This window comes from Conger conger, chromosome 19, assembly GCF_963514075.1.
Source record: "Conger conger chromosome 19, fConCon1.1, whole genome shotgun sequence".
In the NCBI taxonomy this organism is placed as follows: domain Eukaryota; kingdom Metazoa; phylum Chordata; class Actinopteri; order Anguilliformes; family Congridae; genus Conger; species Conger conger.
The window spans coordinates 19,243,816-19,266,315 of record NC_083778.1 but is presented as its reverse complement, the minus strand read 5'-3'; the positions used below and the strand labels follow the sequence as shown (position 1 = coordinate 19,266,315).

Below are 22,500 nucleotides of genomic sequence, written 5' to 3'. Positions count from 1 at the left end.
TGTGATGACAATGGGCAGGACAAGAAAACGAACAATCCGCCATTTTGAAAATTATTATTATTTTTTAAACATCTAGTTGGCTCAGTTTGGCTCTTTAATTCATAGAACAGACAATATGCAATGCGGAATCTGTAATTAACAAATTTGTGCAGCTTCAAATATTGTCTGCCCCATATTTTTTCAAAAGAATGGAAGGGAATTAACATATCAAACAGAAATGGGTTTTAATAGGCGGGTTTGATGCTTGCATTTTTTTCTCCGTGTCAAGATTGATGGAAGGGGAAGCCGGCACCCTTTCCTCCTGAATCATACGCATCAACCGGGAAGATACAGGCAAGCAAACGCACGGAAACACAAACACAAACGACCATCTGGAACCACACGAGCAGCCAAGTTAAAAGAGCTGTGGAATTAGAGGTTAGAGATGGTGCACTGGCTGTTTAAAACTAATGCTTTACAATCACAGCAACAGTGCACTTCATGCGTTAGACACATGGGCTATTTGGTGTTGGACAAAATGAAGAAATTATCCGGGCAATTCCACGGTAAACGACATTACAAATGCAGTACAGTATATCAGCGACATAAGAGACCGAGAGGGTTATTTGCTCCTGATGGTCACAGAAGGTTTATATCAATCTCTATTAAAGAGCCATGTAGAACTTCATCACACAAATATCTGGCAGTTGTTCATTACATGACAGTCATTTTGCTGATGCTTTGGGGCAGCCTGTAGCGTAGTGGTTAAGGTACACGACTGGGACCCGCAAGGTCGGTGGTTCGATCCCCGGTGTAGCCACAATAAGATCCACACAGCCGTTGGGCCCTTGAGCAAGGCCCTTAACCCTGCATTGCTCCAGGGCGACTTACAGTTGATTAGACTCAGCAGGAGACAATCCCCCACCTGGAGAAATGTGTCTTGCTCAAGGGCAGAACAGCGGTGCATATCTTACCGTGGCAACCACCAACCTTCCGGGTCCTAGCTGCCCTGTGTAGCTTGACAAATGTTGTGAATTTCCCGTGGAATTGGGGGTCTGATCCTTTCGTCTGCATGGAGAGCCCTTCCCGTCATTGCTCATAACAGGACGGGGTGGAGGGTAAAATAATAATGGCACGGGGAGCCGGAGCAAACTGACCGTGTCACCAAGGCAATTTTACCTTCATCAGTGAGCGTGCCACTGACACCACCGTGAAGCAGAAGCCCAAACCGGCCGAAACAGCGCTCTCCTCTCCTCTCCTCTCCTCTCCTCTCCTCTCCTCTCCTCCCGACTGGAGATGATTCGGCTCGGCTCTGAAATGAAAGAATATTAAAATAAATGAAAGCAGAAAAAAAAAAAAAATGTGATCAATTAAACGTGGGCCTTTTCCCTCCTGAGGGCAACACAGAGTCCCCCTCTCCCTCTCTCCCTCTCTCCCTCTCCCCCCCCCTCTCTCTCACTCTCACCCTCTGTCTCTCTCTCTCTGAGATTATAAAGTTGGGTTAAATTTAAAGTGGGAAATAAGGGAGCGTGTCAGCTCCATATCGCTCATAGAGACAGCAGGCGCTGCTGTCGTCTGACAGCTAATTCATCGGCTGATTTAAAGTTTCTCCACCACGCCGCACCTCACTGCCGCTCCGGTCTCCGCAGGCCAGCGGTGAGGAGGAGGAGGAGGAGGAGGAGGAGGAGGAGGAGGGGGGGGTCCCACACTGCTTAAGAAGATCAATGGGGAGCACATTTCACGCAGCTGCGCTTCAAATTAATTTATCTCCATTACTGCACCTGGGGTCCATATGGGTCCCCACAATGACGGGCTGAACCAGAATCCATATGGGTCCCCACAATGACGGGCTGAACCAGAATCCATATCGGTCCCCACAATGACGGGCTGAACCAGAATCCATATGGGTCCCCACAATGACGGGCTGAACCAGAATCCATATCGGTCCCCACAATGACGGGCTGAACCAGAGTCTTAATGTAGCAGGGGAGCAACATCAGCTTTCACCCTCACTAAAACGATCATCTAAAATGGATGACACTGCACCCACCGCTTCCAGCAGTCCTGGATGAGCGGCCCCTTCCTTCTTTAAAAACTCATTCATACGCGCGTGTGGAGCTGCTACACGGCACTGGGTCTGAATGAAAACGCCGATGCTTTATTTAGACGGACTGAATGCAGAGAGTGTAGCAGAGGAGAACAATGGGGGTCAAACTCCCCCACGGGGATCACATGCAAAATACATCTCTCTCCACATGCCCAGCCTCTACTGCCTGGGAGCCACACTTCAGCCAACGCCAAATTAAATACACAGACCACAGTTTATTTTTACACTGTCTGGCACAGTTTTGAGTTTAAACTTACACAAAACTAAGACCGTAGCCCATAATGGTCCCATATTGTGGAAAATGAATTTTGAATTGAATGGATTATACAGGAATTGTAGGTGCTATTAAAAAAAAAAAAGTGCATTGTGAAAGTATCAAAACGCAGTCCCCAAATAAATCCACAGAATCGGCATGAAGAAAATGCGCATTTAAATGAGCCGTTTGGACTTCCATTCGGCCCAGCCTCCCCGGGGAACGACAGGCGGGTAGAAGCTCTCTAGCGGCCACTGCTGGTCAGACCGGGCACCTGCGGGCACACGCACTGACCTGGTGCTCCTCCAGAGACACGGGCAGTGTGGGACTGGCCCTGCGTCTGCGGTGTGGAAGAGAGCCAGAACAGGAGTCGGGTGAGTCTGAGGAGTCCCCTGTCAGCCAGTTCCTGGCATCGGCAGGAGGGGCTGCAAGTTCGGTTTTTAAAAAAACTGGAAAAATCTGGGACAAAAATATAAAGAGTGTTCCTCATGAGCAATCGCAGGCTTACTATAACACATAAATCAGACTAACAACCGGCACTGTTCTCCTGACGTTAGTTGCCATTATTGAGTTGTGTTTTCTTCCCGGCTTTAATTCCAGAGTAAATGAGAAAAACATTAGACACAGACGGAGGTTTTTCAATCAACGCGCACACCGCGCTCTTAAAGGGAAATCAATGTCGCGCGACATCATGCCAGGCCAATTCTTAAACGCACATTTCATTCAGCCAACACCGGAGCCAAATGAACGCTTCCCTGCAAATGGCCAATACACAACTGATTTGTAATACTCTGGCTAATAACGTTATAACGCAGGCGAGAGTGCATTACTGTACGCTAATGCAAAACGGGCCCCGAGTTCGGTAAATTACGCTCATTCGCTAACCACGTCAAGCTGGATGACTGAATGCATTATGCAGCGAAAGGTATTGTCGCGTGCCCCCAACCAATGTGCATTAATGCTTCCTGGTGAAATGTTTTAATTTGCTGTGACTGAAAAAAACAACAACAACTACTCGGTGATGAAATTTCTTATTTACAACAGACTGTCACGTTCTGGCTTATACAGATATTTCCATATTTCTAAAGTCAATTTTCAACATTGATAACCCCTCATTTACAGAGGGACACAATATAATAACTCACGTATTTGTACATGTATATTTACACGTTAGCAAACCATAGGATGAACGTATAATTAGTTAACCATTAACAAATACATTGACTGAGTTTTTCATTCCAATATGAATTGGCAATAACTAATGTAGTTGTTATCATGAATTAATGATAAGCTGTCCAGATTAATTTCTCAGTAGTAGATAGTTCACAACGACAACATTAGTTCATGCCAGTTCACGGAACCTTATTGTAAAGCGTGACCACTATGTGTATGTTTTATGGGTGGACTACATTTATTGTATTATTTCTGGAACAGTACATCCATCCATCAAATTAAGAATAAATCACATTTGCCACATCGGATTGATGCATTCATCATTTAAAAACATAAAACACTAAATATTTTCTCTTAAAGAAGGAAAGAAAGAGTAAAGAAAGTTGGTAAGTTGGGAGAATTTACGCCTCAATTGTTTTTCTGTAAATTGAATTCAGGGTGCATGAAATATACAACTGAACCTTATCGACCAATGGAGTGATTTGATGATCTCTTAAGGCGGCAGTATGAGACGCACACATTCGCCGAGGTAATTGCTGCTTTAAATTATTCAAGCTCCACTGACTCTCCTCTCTCTCTCTCTCTCTCTCTTCTCATAATGTTACTTTTAATTTCCACGCCGGCCTATTTTAAAGCCGCAGGAGCGCTGGGGCTCTTTATCTGCCGGTGTTCAGGGGTCGTACCGTCTCGTGAAATGAAGCGCGTGAATGCGGCCGAGGAAGCGGCTCCTTGTCGCTGTTGAAAGAACGAGATTAAACCCCTCATTCATGTGAATAAAACCGCCTTCTCAGTGCTCGCGGTAACGAACGCCGACACGCCCTGCTTCTGTGCCCGTCTCTGTGTGTTCATTTCTCCTGGACAAGTCATGTGTGTGTACCATCCGGCCATAAATCCATCCATTATCCTAACCCGCTTATCCTGAACAGGGTCGCAGAGGGGCTGGAGCCTATCCCAGCATACATTGGGGCGAAAGGTAGGAATACACCCTGGACAGGTCGCCAGTCCATCGCAGGGCACACACACCATTCACTCACACACTCATACCCACGGGCAATTTAGACTCTCCAATCAGCCTAACCTGCATGTCTTTGGACTGTGGGAGGAAACCGGAGTACCCGGAGGAAACCCACGCAGACACGGGGAGAACATGCAAACTCCGCACAGAGAGGCCCCGGCCGACGGGGATTCAAACCCAGGACCTCCTTGCTGTGAGGCAGCAGTGCTACCAGCTGTGTGTGTATACCAGACAGACTCAATGAGGGGTCGTTCAGGAACAGGGACGCAAGACTACTCTTCATCGCCTGAGAATCAGACAAGAGACACAGTGTCGTCCACTTAGTCTAGCACAGCGGTCTCCAGTCCCGGGCCTGGAGAGCTATGGGGTTAATGCTGGTTTCCGTTTTCACCTTAAAATCAGCACTCTGCCGAGACGCAGGTAACCAGGTGAGGTGAGTTCACTGTGTAATCAACTGCTCTAATGGATTAATAAAGTTCAGAGTAACAACACAAACCAGCACACTCTGCGGCTCTCCAGGACCAGGGATGGAGAGCACTAGTCTAGCCCCTCTCTACATCTCTGACCTCCTTTCCCACACTCCACCTCCATATCACTCAGCTCCTCTGCACAGCTACTCCTGACAGTTCCACATTTGTCGCTTAAACTGAAAGGTGATGGAGCCTTTTCAGTGGCTGCCCTGTTCATATCAGAACCGCCATCACTACCCAAACATTTCAATCTCAAGGCCCACCTTTTTTTTTCTGAGACAAAGCTGACATGTCCTTGTCTTTTGTCATCTGTATTTTTTTTTACAATGTCATTTTTAAACTTTTACTTTTACTCTGCACAGCCCTTTGGTCAACTTCTGGTTGTTTTTAAAAATGTACTTTATAAATACATTTGACCCAACTCCCCACAGTGGATCCCCACAGTAAACTGGGATTTTCGCAGACAGAAAATCTCGTATCGCACAAAATCCATGTGAACACGAGACCTGCGGCGAAGATAGGATGATCTCTGGCTTGGTATAGATCCACTGGACACTACCCATCCCGATATGTACGGTGAGAGAGCCACAGAGATACTGTACACTTTGAACTGACAAGAGAGCTCCATCGATTCTGCGAAGAGTCAATTCTGAGCTTGGGAAATGAAAGTGTGAAGAGACACTCATTCTTTAAACATCTCCCAGCGCGTGGAGATCTCTCATTAAACTTAAACAGAAAATTGATCCACGCGCGCTGTCGATGAACAGGAAGATCCGCCCATAACAGAAACGATTTTCCATCATCAACGGTGAGGGATTGCGCCTGTGTTGCTAACGACCTCGGCCAGATTAACATTAACATCTGGAAATCGACATAATTTCAAATGAGGATTCGTCCTCAGTGGCTTCTCTTTGGTGTTGAATTGACATTGACATTAACAACATACGCCTGATGTAAGCAGCTTACAGGTGGGAGAGGATACGGTTACGATCAAATGTCTTGTGAATGCAATTATTTAGAAAATAGCACTTACTGTAAATTATAAGAGAAAAAACACGCACACAGTACGCTCTAAAGAAATGGGTCCAATCGGAACGCTGTGATTCCATAGAAGAACCCAATCTAGTAAAAGGGTTCTTTGTTGGGTAAAATGGTTCTCCATCTGGGAGTGTTCACACTTATAGCAGGGGTTCCATAAAGAACTAAAAAGGGTTTCCCAATGACATCAAGCCAAAGAACCCTCACAACCTTTTTTTATTTTTGTAGTAGAAGCAGTTTGAGAACGTCACCGTCAGGGTGTCCGGTTGCCTCTTAAACCCCAGGAGATCAACAGGACTACAGACAGTGCCCACCACCATTAAGAATAAAGCTTCAGTTATGCAGGTACCACTAAACAGACAGTTCATTCTGTGCTTTTTGTAAAACTGTTTCTATTGCTCAGCCCTGCAACAATAAACTCGAGTAACCTCTGCTAATTCCCTGAAAATGAATCATAACTTTAATAAAATATATGACCGTATTCCGACTATTCCGACAAGGGACATGTTTCGTCCTCAAAACTGCCATTTGAATTAGACCAGGGCTCTGTTGAGCCCAGTGCAATCCAACAATCTACCTGTACAATGTGATTCCCATTCTAACACTGCCCAGCGCAATCCAACAATCTGTCTGTACAACGTGATTCCCATTCTAACACTGCCCAGCACAATCCAACAATCTGCCTGTACAACGTGATTCCCATTCTAACACTGCCCAGCACAATCCAACAATCTGCCTCTACAACGCGATTCCCATTCTAACACTGCCCAGCACAATCCAACAATCTGCCTCTACAACGTGGTTCCCATTCTAACACTGCCCAGCGCAATCCAGCGCAGAACAGAAAGCGCCATCTGACAGGCTTTTTATGGAAAGGAGAAGAGATTATTAGAGGCATACGAGATGAATTTATGTGAAGACCCGCACATTAACCAGGACCCCGTCATTCCCCTCTCAGAGATCATTTCATAAGCAAGGCGGATTGAGGGAGTTCTGTCCTTTAAATAAGGGGCGTTATGATTCTGTTTGACAAGCGTTTTTTAAATGTCAGCGATAAATTCAATTTACTTGGCAGTTGACGCGGTCCATAAAAACGTGAAAACAAACATTAAGCGTGCAGTTAATCTTTATTCCGCTCCGGAGTCTGCGGGGAGGGCCCATCCGGAATCCCAAGCAGGGAGAGACGGGAAGGAGATGAAGCGGAATGCCATTAGCTTCCTGAACGGGAGAGTCTCACCTCACCCCCACATTGTCTTCCTTTGAGGATCGGCGCTGTACCGAAGCCATTAGCCCTCCTGCCCCCTATTACATTACATTACAGTACATTATTGGCATTTGGCAGACGCTCTTATCCAGAGCGACGTACAGTTGATTAGACTAAGCAGGAGACAATCCTCCCCTGGAGCAATGCAGGGTTAAGGGCCTTTGCTCAAGGGCCCAATGGCTGTGCGGATCTTATTGTGGCTACACCGGGATTAGAACCACCGACCTTGCGCGTCCCAGTCATTTACTTTAACCACTACGCTACAGGCCCCCCCCCCAGAATCTGATAAGCACATTTTCTGAAATGTATTTATAAATAAAATTTTAGATTGGCACAGAGTGTCTCTGAAGGAGCATTTGAGTGCAATCAGTGCTGGGATCTCTGGCGGTCGTGTTGCCGTTGTTTAGACCCGGGGACTGGAAAAGGACACAGAGCAGCCCTCAGCTGTATGGTGAAAAGGCGGGGCTCCATGCACATGCTGAATATTTCACACACCGCAAGGCAGCCCTTTTCTAAAACCTTCCCTTCTGCAACACACCTTCCAAATTCACACCCTCTCATCTGCCGATGTTCACGCGACTTGTTATTGCGATGTTCTTTCTCGGCTTTAATTAAGCAACATACCTTTTCATGACATTTATTTCCCTTTATGTCAACAGGATTTCTTTCTTTTTTTTTCCTCTCAGTTTTAGCCTTTCCCAGCTATAAAAACAGGTTTTTCTCTCAGCACACCTGACATTGGCTGATGGCACAGCGGTTGGGAAACGCAGATGAAAAGGACAGGTTGGGCTTTTTCTTCTTCTGTTCCTGCCGCAGAAAGGTCAATTCCTCCCATCAGTCCACCCCGTCTCAGTCCTCCTGGCTGATACTTTGTAAAAAACCTGAGTTTCTCCACAGCTCTCTGCCGTCAGTGAGGGGAGAGAGGGAATGCTGGGGGTTCTCAGGCTGCCTGTTTGTTCCAGCCAGCACCACAGTTAGTTGCCGTAATTGGCAACACAAAAATACAGTAATTTGTAACACAAAAATACTGTATGTCTGCGTCTACAGCATATTTCCACAGCATATCCTCAGAATGCAGGGGCCCACAATATTTATTATTTTGGATGTGCTTGCCAATCAATCAACGCACACACACACACACACGCACACACGCGCACACACACACACACATACATACATACATACATACGCACGCACGCACACACACACACACACACACACACACACACACATACGCACACACACATATGCACATACACACACAACATTCATATATATTCTTTTTAATGCATAATGCATTAGCGAAGTTGCCGTTAACATTGTATGGGCTTCTGCCAAATAAATAATAGAAATACGAAAAGAAGAAGGAGAACAGTAATAAGCCAAAGCCAGCTGCAGGAAATCCACAGCAGCAAAAACAAACGCTATTTCTACGGAACCTACAACTCATTCAGCAATCAATAGTCCGCGGTGTTCGTCCAGAACTCATCGATGATGTCACTTCCTGTGAGGATGCACAGAGGGGCGATGCGTGGGGATGTTAGCAGCTGCTCAGGATGCACTGTGAAACGCTCCATGAATTCGGAACCGATTGCTACCGGTTTTAATCTGTTTGTTTCCTAAACCGCACCGGCTGGCAAAGTAGCCAACAAAATGCATGAACTGCATCTTCTGAGGCACTCCGCACCCTACCCCTGCCTCCTCTCGCTCTCCCCCAAAAACAGCCCTGACCCCCCCCCACAGCGCCCGGACGTCCCATGGAAACGGTTTCCCGCGGTTTCAGAGAGCCCGGAGCGTGTGTGCTGTCCCTGCCCGTTCTGCAACACAACCCCTCAACGCAGAGCGAATCTGACTCTTACAGTAAATGTACAAAACTATGTTTTATTACTTTTGCCAAACGTTTTCAGGTGCTCTCTGCCCAGTACACAGAATTATACATCCATTTTAAATACACCCGCCTCCGTTAGTGCAACAGAGTGTTTGACAAACACAAAATATGTGCAGTGTACGGCACAAAGTGGGGCATCAGTATAAAACAAATAATAATAATAACAATAATAATAATAATATTATAGCTAGAGATTTGAATCTCCTCTGCTTTAGATCAGCCAGCTCTCTGGAGGTGTAATTTACGGTAATAAACTCTGATGAGGGGGTTGTGTAACCACTTTGTAATGTGCGTATTTATGCATTCAGTGCTTCACTGACCTGTCTAGATTCTTGTAAGATAATTGCCTTTGTACTGTGCTCGTGCTAACTGTTATGCTTCCTGTTATTTTAGTTTTCACTTGCAAGGCAATGTTGTGCCCCATTTTTGTCTCCACGGCATAGCAAATCTAATGTGACTACAATTCATTTCTTGGTCACACTTTAGAATAAGGTTCAACAATTGGCATTCACGAATGTAGTCGCTAACATGAATTGATGATGGACAAATGCGTGAATTAAGCATGAAATAAAGTTATTAGTTAATGCATTTAACTAACATTTTTTACATGATATTTATACATAAGCAAACCATAGGATGAACTTACAATTAGATGACCACAAACAAATACATCAACTCCAACATGAATTGGCAATAACTCATGTAGTTAATATGAATGAATGATGTACAGTACAAATATATTAACAGATTAACTTCTCAGAGCAGTTAACTCTGTACAATAATTCATACCAATACATGGAACCTTATTGTGAAGGGTTACCAATTGCTTCTATACTGTATATGTTTTTTACATCTTGTACACCTTCATATTCCTACACATTTGCTTTAGCTCAGACAAATTCACACACTCACACAGTTGACTGCAGAGGTGGAAGTCTGTGAAACGCAGTTTTTTCTCTGCGTTTAATGAAGCTCTCTGCTGGCTGTAGCTTATTAGCGGTCTGTAATGTAATGTTTTTCCTCGTATTAAAGCACCTCATTCCCAGGAAGCAGTTGGCTGGCTGATGAGACATTGAGCCCATTTAAACAGCGACAGTGGCACGCTGGAGACTGACGCATGAACCCGGTGGGGAAAAACACACAAAAAGATCAACTACACTCACAACTTGAGCACAAATCCTTCAACCATACTGCTGTTTCATCCCCCAAATCTGTACCAATACCGGAAAAGCCAAGGCCACGTTATTATGATTAATAATGGCTTCTCCGTTAGATGAGCCTAATACATTTCCCTAAACAGATTAGCACACTGTGACAACGGTCCACTGACAGACATATTTGTCACGCATCAGATTAAATAAACTGGTGGCCCTGGATCCTCACAGTTATATTATGACATTTTAAACCAGCACATTTACCTCTTTACCTACCTGTGCTTCACAAAATCTTCTGTATCTTTAAAACAAGCGATGAGTGTAATGATCAATGTGAAATAATTTGATGAGATTTAACAAAGTTACATTTTGGGAGTAAGGCCAGTTTCAGACATGGATTAAGCTTAGTCGTAAATTTAATTTTCAATAGAGAGTCTCCATACAAAACTCAATTTAGTCCAGGTCTAAGCTTAAAGGTACAATAGGTAATATCGGACTTCTAACGGTCAAGAGAGGAATAGCAGCAACAAACACCTTCAAGCCACAACACTGTTTATCCCTCCCCCTTCTCTGTGAACATGCTGACGTTGAAACGCCATTGGCTGTGGCAATTAGAACCAATTATCAACCAATGAGCTTGAATTATTGTACAATTGTACAATGTTTTGGGTACAGAGTGCCGGCCCGTCAACTGTATATTTTGAAACCCGAATTTAAGGACTATAAACACAGGCAGAGGGTGAGTCAACATGGCAGTGAGCCTTCTTCAGTGATAGGAAGGGATTTACCAGGGTCTTGTAACAATGTTTTAACACAAAAATCTCAGCTATTGTACCTTCAAATCGGTGTCCGTGAAATGGGCCCATTGTTCTTGTTTGTTTTTCGGGGGGGGGGGGGGGGGGGGGGAAGAGGCACTTGGTGATGGAAAGGCTGCTGGAGGCTTAAACACAACCCGGAGAGTAAAGTCTGTAAGAACAGTGGCTCGGGTCTCTCAGCTGCACACAGGGCAGGTGTTCCACAGTGACGGAGGGCAGACTAAAGCCTGCACAAGTCCTGAGTATTTACTCAACTTCACATCCTCCCCTGCCTTCATTTACACAGGGCTTTGTCGAGGAGATGAAGGAAGCGCATTTCAATAAGCTTATTCTCGGCGTGTAGATGATGTGAGCTCCCTACCCAGAAATATAACAATCCAGCCAACGCTGTCGTCATTTAATATTCCTCTGAAGAAATGTCGAACTGAACTTTCAGGCATTAACATGGAGGGATTACGGAGACAAACAAACGCAACATTTGCATTGGGATTTTTGGAGCATTTTACAGAGAGAGAGAATTATCCAGAATTATTGTACAAAAGGATTTCAAAGTGACAAACTTAATTCAGTACTTCCTGACGGTGTTCGAGAGCTCAATTAGCAGCTCAGTGATTGTTGTCATCAGCACCGGCGTTCCACACAGTCTAATAACAGGTTTGCCATCTCGCACTTCGTAACGTCGCTAACTATCACCCAGAAAGCACCTTTTCATCCATCCATCCATCCACTATCTGAACCTGCTTATCCTGAACCGGGTCGCAGGGGGGCTGGAGCCTATCCCAGCAAACATTGGGCGAAAGGCAGGAACACACCCTGGACAGGTCACCAGTCCATCGCAGGGCACACACACCATTCACCCACACACTCATACCTACGGGCAATTTAGACTCTCCAATCAGCCTAACCTGCATGTCTTTGGACTGTGGGAGGAAACCGGAGTACCCGGAGGAAACCCACGCAGACACGGGGAGAACATGCAAACTCCGCACAGAGAGGTCCCGGCCGACGGGGATTCGAACCCAGGACCTCCTCGCTGTGAGGCGGCAGTGCTACCCACTGCACCATCCGTGCCGCCAGCGCCTTTTCATTTCAAGAGAATTATGGGAAAATGAGTGTAAATGTCTACTACAGTATATGCACATTGCCGGCATAGTACAGTGAATTTGCCCGGTACATTTCTCAATGGACTTTGCGTCACACATTCCAACAGCGGATTCTGCAACAGGACAGCGCCGTTTGAGTGACAATTGACAAAATATTCAAATTAGTCTCTTTCCTGATTTCCCAAAGGCTCAGGCTTCATAGCAGTGTACACCACAGACCGACACTAGTGACAGTGTGTAGCGTTCCCCTGGCAACAGTAGACCAGCGGTTACTGTGACAATACAGCTCCACTGGCACAGAAATAGTGCCTCAATAGCAGAAATATATCAGCACTTACTGTGAGTTTCAGGTAATTACCGAGAGAGAGAGCTGATCTACAATACCACCGACTGAATCGCAACTTTTTAAATATATTCCATTCCAAACTATTTCGGTTTGTGTACTGCGCAAAATGACGCAATTATTTATAATTACAATTTTTGCGTTTTTATTTAACAAGGTACATTTCCAGTGGTTTGGGAATGCAAGAAATTGTTTAGCGGTTTTAGAGATTTAGAGATGACAGTAGGTGAAGATGAGATTATATTTTTGGGGAAACTGGACCAGGACCATAGAGTTTTAGCCCATCCTAGTTACTTAGGAGCAGTGGGCAGCCACAGTGCAGCGCCCGGGGACCAACTCCAGGTCTGAGGCCAGTGCCTCGGTCAAGAGCAACGGCAGGAGCACGCCAAACCTGACATGGGTGTCGCTGAGTTCCACGGTGAGTCAGGATCTCAACGCATCACCTCTTCTGAGAGACAGCACGGTTTCCCGCTGCGCAGCGCCTGCTACACTGGACGGGGACACAGGAATTCCTCTGGTCCAAATGTAAGACTGCCCCCTAGTGGCCGGAGGACCACTGCTTCCAACAGCAGCTTCACTTCCATTGCAATGGACCTGAAGCAGAGGTCCACACCCGCTTTACCTCGGCTGTGTGCCTGAGACGGCCACAGGGCAGTGTGTCTGCGGGTCAGCCCTGTACCCCTGCCCCCGGGAGCCAACGACGGCGAGAGACCCACCGACATCAGCCCCTCCTCAACATCAGGCACCCTCCCGCCTCCTCCTACGCCCCGAATCAGCCGGATCACACGGGCTGCCTGCAGGGCAGACTCGCAGACACGCGCCCGGCGAAGGATTTTCCGAGCGTGCAGCGGGGCCTAATTGCCTCCACTTCTGGCGGAACGGAGATTATTTGCCTCTCTTCCGTCGCATAATTAGCCTCTCGTGCGGCCCCGGGTTTGCGAGATAGATCTTTCCGGATAAGCGAACGGTTGCAAATGAAGGGATGAGACGGATTTGTCTCCCTGTTAAGAGGGAATGATCCTCCTGATCTGCTAATCTCCGGGATTAGGGGAAATCAACCAGCACCCAAAGCTACCAGCCACCCGCGGGGGGTTACTGCAGGCAGAAAACAATGCCAGCCTATCCGTGCGCTTCCTTAATACTGATGCATTACAAATTACACCATACCTAAAGGACTCTGCCAGCCCAACAAAATGGAGGTGACATTATGAGCATTTTATTTACGTTATTTGAATCTGGGAAGGGATGTTAAGATCCATTAGCGGGGGGAGGAAGACATCTCCCACACTGGTGAAATGAATAACCGTTTGCTCTGCTTACACATAGGCCTACTGTAATCGTGTTCTTTCAATAAAGTAAGATCAAATATTGCGCGAAGACTTTTCAATAAAATAAAGACACTAAATTAGTCTGTCCAAATATCAATAATACATTACAGCGCAAGAACATTACCAAGCACATGAAAATAGGCCTTTTGTGATCTTTAATTCTACAAGTGCCACGCTCCATTGTTTTGTTTTTTTTTTCCCTCCCCGGCCAAACAAACCGGCAGCGTGAAATCTTTACCATCTGAACACACAAAGTCAGCGGAGTCCCAGCGCTGATCAGCATTCAGCCCCAGCGCCCCTCTCCTCTCCCCCCCGCCCGCCTCAGACCCCCGCCCAGACCCCCCCCAGACCCCCACCCAGACCCCCGCCCGCCTCAGACCCCCGCCTCCGATCCCCGCCCAGACCCCTGCCCAGACCCCCCCAGACCCCGCCCAGACCCCTGCCCCCGAAAGCCGCTACACCCCCGTTTATCACCCCCCGTCATCGCCAATTTGCAGAAATTGATCGCATCATCCCCCCGTATTCGCAGGGCCGTTAATTAGACGGGGGGGGTTTGATCACGGCGCTAATTTCGGGCGAGTCGTTCGTCAGGGTTGGTGAAGGGCTGGCTGCTTCCGGGACGGCCGCCAGCTGGAGACGGCCCCGTGTCTTCCTGGCAGCCCCGGCGCTCCAGGAGCGGAGACTTCCTGCGAGGTGCTGGCATTTAGAAGATCACTTCCTCTTTTTTTTTTTTTTTTTTTTTTTTTTTTACATAAAAAGGCTACATTTTAGCGGCGCTTTCCGGAAAGCTGGGTTTGATAGCTGCCGTTCGGGGCGGGGTGCGTGAACAGCTGGAGCGCTAATGAGGACGGAGCTCCAGACTGTAATCCGCTCTGAGTGTTTACAAAAGCGGCCCTTGATCTGTGGCCCCGGACGCGCGAGAGGCCCCTCCTGAACCGGCCCCGCTGCGAGAGGCTCTGAGTGCGGGATCGAGTGCTCGCAGGTGGGCGCAGAACAGAATTCTAACAGCAGGACTGCTGGCAGGAAACCAAAATAAAAGTTCATAATTAATGTAGATTTAGACAGTACGGGGAAAAACAATGGAAACAGGGGCCAGCCTGCAGCCTCGCGGCTAAAGCACGTGACTGGGACCCGGAAGGTCGGTGGTTCAATCCCCTGGTGTAGCCAGGATAAGATCTGCACAGCTGTTGGGCCCTTGCGCAAGGCCCTTAACCCTGCATTGCCCCAGGGGAAGATTGTCTCCTGCTTAGTCTAATCGACTGAAAGTCGCTTTGGATAAAAGCATGAGCTAAATTACAAATTATTATGATAATAAATACAAAGGAGGTGTAAAACAGTGCTTGAGTGGAAGTAGACAGGCTACTGCAGGGCGGTGTGGATTTTCAGGGTAGTGCCAATTCAATTTTATTTTAACTTAATTTTCTTTCACAATATGAAAAGCCCAGCACTTTCTACAGTCAGACAGCTCCCTGCAATGTGTGAGTTTTAGTGTGGAGCAGATTACCAATGCAGCACGGAGCCCGCACAGACAGACATGCAGAGACACGATGCGGAATCAAACACAGACTACAGGATCGCCTCAGGGCTAGCACAGCAGACAGAGTATATCTGATCCACCGTGGTACGTACGTACGTACTCACTCACTCACGTACTCACTCACGTACTCACTCACTCACTCACGTACTCACTCACTCACTCACGTACTCACTCACTCACTCACGTACTCACTCACTCACTCACGTACTCACTCACTCACGTACTCACGTACTCACGTACTCACGTACTCACGTACTCACGTACTCACTCACTCACTCACTCACTCACTCACTCACTCACTCACACACTCACACACTCACACACTCACTCACACACTCACACACTCACACACTCACTCACACACTCACACATACAGACACACACAGACACAAGCACACACACACACACATACAGACACACACAGACACAAGCGCACACACAGACACAAGCGCATACACAGACACAAGCGCACACACAGACACAAGCGCACACACACACATACAGACACACAGACACAAGAGCGCACACACACACACACACACACACACAAGCGCACACACACACACATACAGACACACACAGACACAAGCGCACACACACACACACAGACACACACACACACACACAGTGGTACACAGACTCAGTGGTACACGTAAAGAACATCTCAGATGCTGTGTGCCTCAGCCAGTCACAGTGAGTGGCATATCTTCTCATCTCTCTCAACTCAGGGGGCTCAATCCTCAGAAAAAGAGTGTTGCACTTCTGTGGGTGATTCAACAGGTTGAGGATTAAGTCAGGGTGATAGTAATAAAACTTATTTTTATTCCTTCTTTCCCTATCACTTCTCCTTCCTGTCCGGGTAATGACTCCCTCTGTTGCCCTGTTGGTTTTTATTAATCTCCGATCTCTGTCAATCAACTTCATTTTCGGCAGACCTGATTGGCCGGAGTGTTTATCTGACCTTGACTCTCATTTCATTTCTCCTCTTTGTTACGTAATAAAGTCCAGGGGGCCAGAGCCTCAGCTTGGCTGCTTTCACCGGCCTTGCCTTCTGAGCCTGAGGGATACAGGGACATGCGGTCTGAAGCGGGGCAGCTGGGTCGGTGCGGACCGTCCCTGCCCGGGTCGTACGCGACCGCGATCCGGGCCGGAGCGAGACAGAGCGGGCAGTCACCTCGCTGAGCACAGTGTCCCCGAGGGGCCCCTGTCTAACTCCAGAACAAAGCCAGAGAGGGTCAAACTGACAGGGGGGGGGGGGGGGGGATATATCCACAAATCCCCTTAAACTCTCTGCACAGAGAGATGAAAAAGCGAAAGCTATGGCAAACAGAGTGAATACACTGGAGCGCGAGGCTTCTCCCATCGCTGGTGTTAGCCGTGTCCTGATTTAGGGGGATTTACAGAGCTCTCACTCAACACTTCCCATCTCCTAGTTAAGCAGATATTAACAGAGTTCATACTCAAGACTTTACATTTCCTTGTTAAGCAGATATTTACAGAGCTCACTCAACACTTTCCATCTCCTAATTAAGAAGATATTTACAGAGCTCACACTGAACATTTTACATCTCCTGGTTAAGCAGGAGATTAACAGAAGCAATTTAGGGAAAGTACTGTTCTTACCCAGCCGAACCCAGGCATGCACCGCATCACCGTCTGCAATCCCGCGGTTTATTTCCCGCTCTTTCACGGCTCTGAGCCCACATCCTTCTGCCTCGGCTCGGAGAGGACTGTGATCTGCGCTCGATTGTCCATTAGCTCACCTGTGAAGTCCTAATGGATTCTGCGATACTGTAAAATGTAAAGAGAAAATGGAAACGTCGCCAGAAGCAAAACCCGAAAATGCATCACTTTCTTGCTTTTGCTATTATCGTGAGAAATAAGATGGAATAAAATAGGTCTATGAAAATGAAACCAAATTTTGCTCTTCCAACTTTGCCGTGGAAAATAATTTGTGAACAGGGAGCCAAAAAAAGGGTATTCTTATATACTCGTGTAGATAGAAATCCTTCAGATACGATAAGCCTAGGTGGGGTTTGCTGGATTATTAAAAGTGGATAATACACTCTTGCATTGAGGAGCAGAGTGAAGCGCTTTCAAGAGCTACTGTGAAGCACATGTGAAACCACACTCTGGAGAGCAGCTCGTTAACGCAGATATCTAATCAGCCAATCACGCGTGAAGCTGGATGACCTCGATGCACGAAAGCCTGCAGACGTGGGCGAGAGGTTCGGTTCAGTTCCTTGTTCAATTAAAAGATCAGGATGGGGAGGAAATGTGAAATGACTATGACCATTTTTTGGCGCCAGACAGAGTGCTTTGAGTATCTCTGAAACGGCTGATCTCCTGGGACTGTCACGCACACTAGAATCTAGAGTTTACAGAGAGTGCTGTGGGGGGAAAAAAGAAAAAGTGAGCAGCAGTTCTGCAGACAGAAGCGCCTGGTTAATGAGAAACGTCAGAGGAGAACGGCCAGACTGGTCGAAGCTGACAGTGATGCAAATAACCACACTTTACAACAGTGGCTGAATGCAGAAGAGCATCTCTGAACGCGCAACGATGTCGGACCTTCAAGCGGATGGGCTGCAGCAGCAGGAGGCCAATAAGTCTTATAAATACCTCACAAAGTGCGCACTGAGTGAATGAGAGTGAACACGGCGGGGGCCGGTCCAGGCGGACAACAGAAGATGCCTGCCTCCTGGAGAAGACACCGGAGGCCCGCTTAGTCTGTATTTCTGCCCGGTTTCTGGTTCGGGGGGGGGAGAGAATGCGGTAAGTGGCGTTTCTCCCGTCTGGTGAGATTTGGCAGGACCGGCAGTGAGAGGAAGAGATCATTGTTTAGATTTGGTTCTGCCACCACATGGGGAATCTCAGGGCTCCCTTCCTCACCAGACATGACAGCTTCGATGTGGCAGCGTTAAATAAGAGACGTGCGCCGTCTGCATCTGCACTTCCGCATTTGAGTGGAGAGCGTTTTCTACGCTTTTACAGACATTGTAAAAGCCCCAGGGCTTACGGACTATCATGGCTGCTGGGCCAGGCACGCGTGGGCGTGTGTGTGTGTGTGTGTGTGTGTGTGTGTGTGTGTGTGTGTGTGTGTGTGTGTGTGTGTGTGGTGTGTGTCTGCGCATGCTTGCATGCATACAAGCTTGTGTGCAAGTGTTAGTAAGTGTGTGTTTGTGCGAGTGTGTTTGTGTGTGTGTGTGACACAGCACATGCATGTCTTTCAGAGAGTGTAAAATTAGGCAGTCACACACTCGCACTCACTCACTCACTCACTCACTCACTCACTCACTCACTCACTCACTCACTCACTCACTCACTCACTCTCACACACACACACACACACACACACACACACACACACACACAGGCGGTGTGCGTACAGTAACACAGTGGGAGGAGGAGCTCATGCGTTGAGCACTGAACCCTGGACACACACACAACCCCCCACACCAACACAGTGCATTTCATCAGTTACACAATCAGTGTGTTTACACACATCTCATTAGCAGACGGAGCTGCCGATCGATGGCACATTTCCCCGCCCCCCCGTCCCAGGGGAAAGCAGGCCTCATGTCGAGCAGGCCTCACCGAGAACGCATTAAACTTTCCCCGGGTTTCCTCCCGTGGTTATTTTAATTTTCTTTACTCCCGCGGAAAAGAAAAACAGCAGCGACGGACGGCCGGATCGATAAGAGACCAAACAAGATCGCCGCCGTTCATTTCTCACCCCTTTTGTTGGCTTTCATTACGGGCAGAAGTAATGCGCTCCGGGTACAGCTCCGTAATCAGCATCGCATTGCCAAAGCAATTTACGCCCAGGCAAAAAAAAACATAAATATATATATATATATATAAATATATAAAGTGAGTGGATGGAGAGGCCTTCTCCCGCGTAATGCGCAGCGTGTTTATTAAGAGCACTTAATTAAATCTGTATTTCCCTCTGCCGTTTGACAGATTAATAACGGCGTTTTTTTTCCGCAGCGGTCTCGGCTAAATAATTTGCTTTCCGCAAATTGTGAAATATCGCCTTCGTTTCTGGCGGCGTGTTTTGGATTTCCGTTTTCGAGTCTGTCCACATCAATCACAGAGGCGACGGCATGAGAAACTCATTTTTTTTTGTGTCTCAGACTGTCAAAGCGCGCCGCTGGGAAAGCGCGTCGGTGTATAATTACAGTTTAACCACACGGCTAAAAGCGCGTCATTTATACCGGCCGTCCCAACATCCCCTGCACCAATACGTCTGCGGGAGGCTGACTGGCTGCCTTGCTAATATCCGGCCGATAACACTCAATTTACTAATTTACTCTCTTGTTGAAACGTGAGAAAGACGAAATAACAAAATATTACATCATGGTCGTTAGCGGTAGCAGCAACACATTACATTGCATGACTAAAGTGGGCTAGTTTTCACAGATTAATCACGAGAGGTAACTCTTTTTGGAATGTTTTGGCCTTTTTTTCCCTTTTGTAAGTCAGTGTTCTGGAACTCCATTCTGCAATCGGTCACAGCGATTGTGACATCAGCACCAGAATGTCCAGTTACAACACCCGGGAGTGTTAACTAAGGGCAGGGGAACAGCCAATGAAAGGTGTCCCTTTCGGGGTCTGACAGGCCAGAGATGGACGAGTCCCCGCGGGTCCAGACTGATTTGCCCCGCAGGATGCGTGCGTATCGATCACGGGCAAGCGATCACGGGGAGTGACAAAGAGCCAATTGTCAAGAGAGCCTGGATGTGAAAGTGCCCTAAGATCCTGTGTACAGTGTCTGAACAAGTCCCAAGAGGAGCAGCGACTTAGCGGTTTGAAGTCATGTTAGCAAGAGACACCAAAGAGCGACTAAACGTTTTCCTGGTGCCACCCTAGTGCTGCACACGCTAATGAGGTCCATTTCATATTCCAGTTTGGCTCCATTCACATGACATGTTGGCTGGCAAGTTTCACCAAACAATGCAGTTTTGGCCGTAGGTGCTGTCATCAGGACCATAACAAAGAGCTCCCACTGGCCAGTCTCTCAGTCCGTGTTCCGTCTTTAGAGAGATCACAGTCAGTGGAAATTATTCTGGGAGACAGACTGATCAAAATATTTCAGCTTCATTAGATGAAGAGGAGTTCTGAGAAATGGGGGGGGGGGAACTTGACGGTTATTAATTGTGCCTCATAACCATAGCAACACATTTGGAGTGAATGAAGTCGGGGAATCAAAACTGTGATTAAATGGCATGACTTGTTATGATCCGTTGCCGTTTGAGAGTTTTGTTTCTGTGTGATTTTCTCTCATCCCCTACGCTGAAAAAAAACTTGAGAGAGACAGGCATTACCAGTGGTGGCACGGATGGTGCAATGGGTAGCACTGCCGCCTCACAGCAAGGAGGTCCTGGGTTCGAATCCCCGTCGGCCGGGGCCTCTCTGTGCGGAGTTTGCATGTTCTCCCCGTGTCTGCGTGGGTTTCCTCCGGGTACTCCGGTTTCCTCCCACAGTCCAAAGACATGCAGGATAGACTGACTGGAGAGTCTAAATTGCCCATAGGAATGAGTGTGTGAGTGAATGGTGTGTGTGTGCCCTGCGATGGACTGGCAACCTGTCCAGGGTGTATTCCTGCCTTTCGCCCAATGAATGCTGGGATAGGCTCCAGCCCCCCTGCGACCCTGTTCAGGATAAGCGGGTTAAGATAATGGATGGATGGATGGATTATTAGTATTATTGGTTGTTCATTAGATGTCCATTGTCTGTTGTCATAGCAGCTGCCACATTGTACGTTTTTTGGCCTGAAATATCTGACACGGCCCAGGACCCTCCTTCGCCGCTTCACGAGGGAACGGCGAGCGATAAACGAAGAGGAGGAGAAGAGTGAAGGTGCCGCAGTCTGCTGAATCGCCGCGGCGATCTGTTCCGGATGTTTCCGCCAGGCCGGTACCGGCAGGCTCTGGGCCCAGGGCCGCCGTAAAAGCCCCAGAACCGCCGCGGCCCGGGGGACCGGTCCACAACCGGCGCCGCGTGCCCGCGCGGGCCAATCGCACGCAGGCAGGGGAGCGCTCCGCCCAGCCAATGAGGAGGCGTGCCCGGCGTCAGCACTGCGCTAAGCCACCAGGGGGCGCTCAGCAGCGGCCCGCAGAACCCGAAAAGCCGCTTTCACTCTCCGTCGCTCGACGGAAAGCCCGGAACGTTCCTGAACGCTCGAACGTTTCCCCGACATTGACTGCGGTCGTCGCTTAATTGTGAACGGAACGTCACGGCAACCGGGGACGTATGAGCAGTAACTGCACCGACACGAGAACAGGCCTGTCCGGTAGGCCCTGTGATACCCTCCACATCGCACCAAACGGAGCACAGAAACAACCGTGTGGCATCAGAACACGGTCAAAGACCAGAGATCACCGTGGAGCCTCGTGCCTCTCCACCAACCCCCAATACTGTTGAAACTGAAAATGATTTTTAAAAATAAAAAATAAATAAAGAAATAAATATTGAGGCAAGTCAGTCATCCGAGAACTGACAGGGGAGGGGAAACTATCAACTCATCGCCTCGGGCCCTGGCGTGGTTAAGGGGCCTCCTGTAATTATTTTGGGCGCCCCTTTTCAATATTTGACCTGGGGCTCCACAGGCTAGTGGCCTGGCTCCAGATCACAGAACACCGGGGGGACGTTTCCTGTCTCAGGGGCCACACAACCTCAGCCCCAGGGACCCCCCGGTGCATGCTGGGTATTTCACTCCAGCTGAAGCGGTTATTTTCCAACAAGCCGTAAAAATTATTCCGCAGCAGTCAGGGGCAATTGATTAAATGACTGATTGATTTAGTAATTGATTGACAGCCGAAATTACACGGGAGCCCAAAAAGCAGTGGGAGTGCGGAGAACGGGGCTTTAGAAATCAATTTCCCAGCCGACATGGCGGATAAATCAATTTCCTGCGTGTTTCCAGCTCCTTTAATGAATTAGCAGGGTTGTGCCGGAGTAAAAAAAAAAAACCTGTAATTCACACAGGAGACCCCAGGACCATCTTTGAGAAAATCCTGAGCAGAAATAT

At 47.7% G+C, this 22,500-nt stretch overlaps 1 long non-coding RNA gene across 1 annotated transcript in view; it reads right to left on the bottom strand.

Annotated features, from left to right (window-relative positions):
- Nucleotides 1-1,226: 1,226 nt before the first annotated feature.
- Nucleotides 1,227-22,500, bottom strand: part of LOC133118791 (uncharacterized) — a 111,311-nt gene continuing 90,037 nt past the window's right edge. The window contains exon 3 of the long non-coding RNA XR_009706440.1: nucleotides 1,227-1,291. This is a non-coding gene — a long non-coding RNA (uncharacterized LOC133118791). The remainder of the gene's footprint in view (nucleotides 1,292-22,500) is intronic.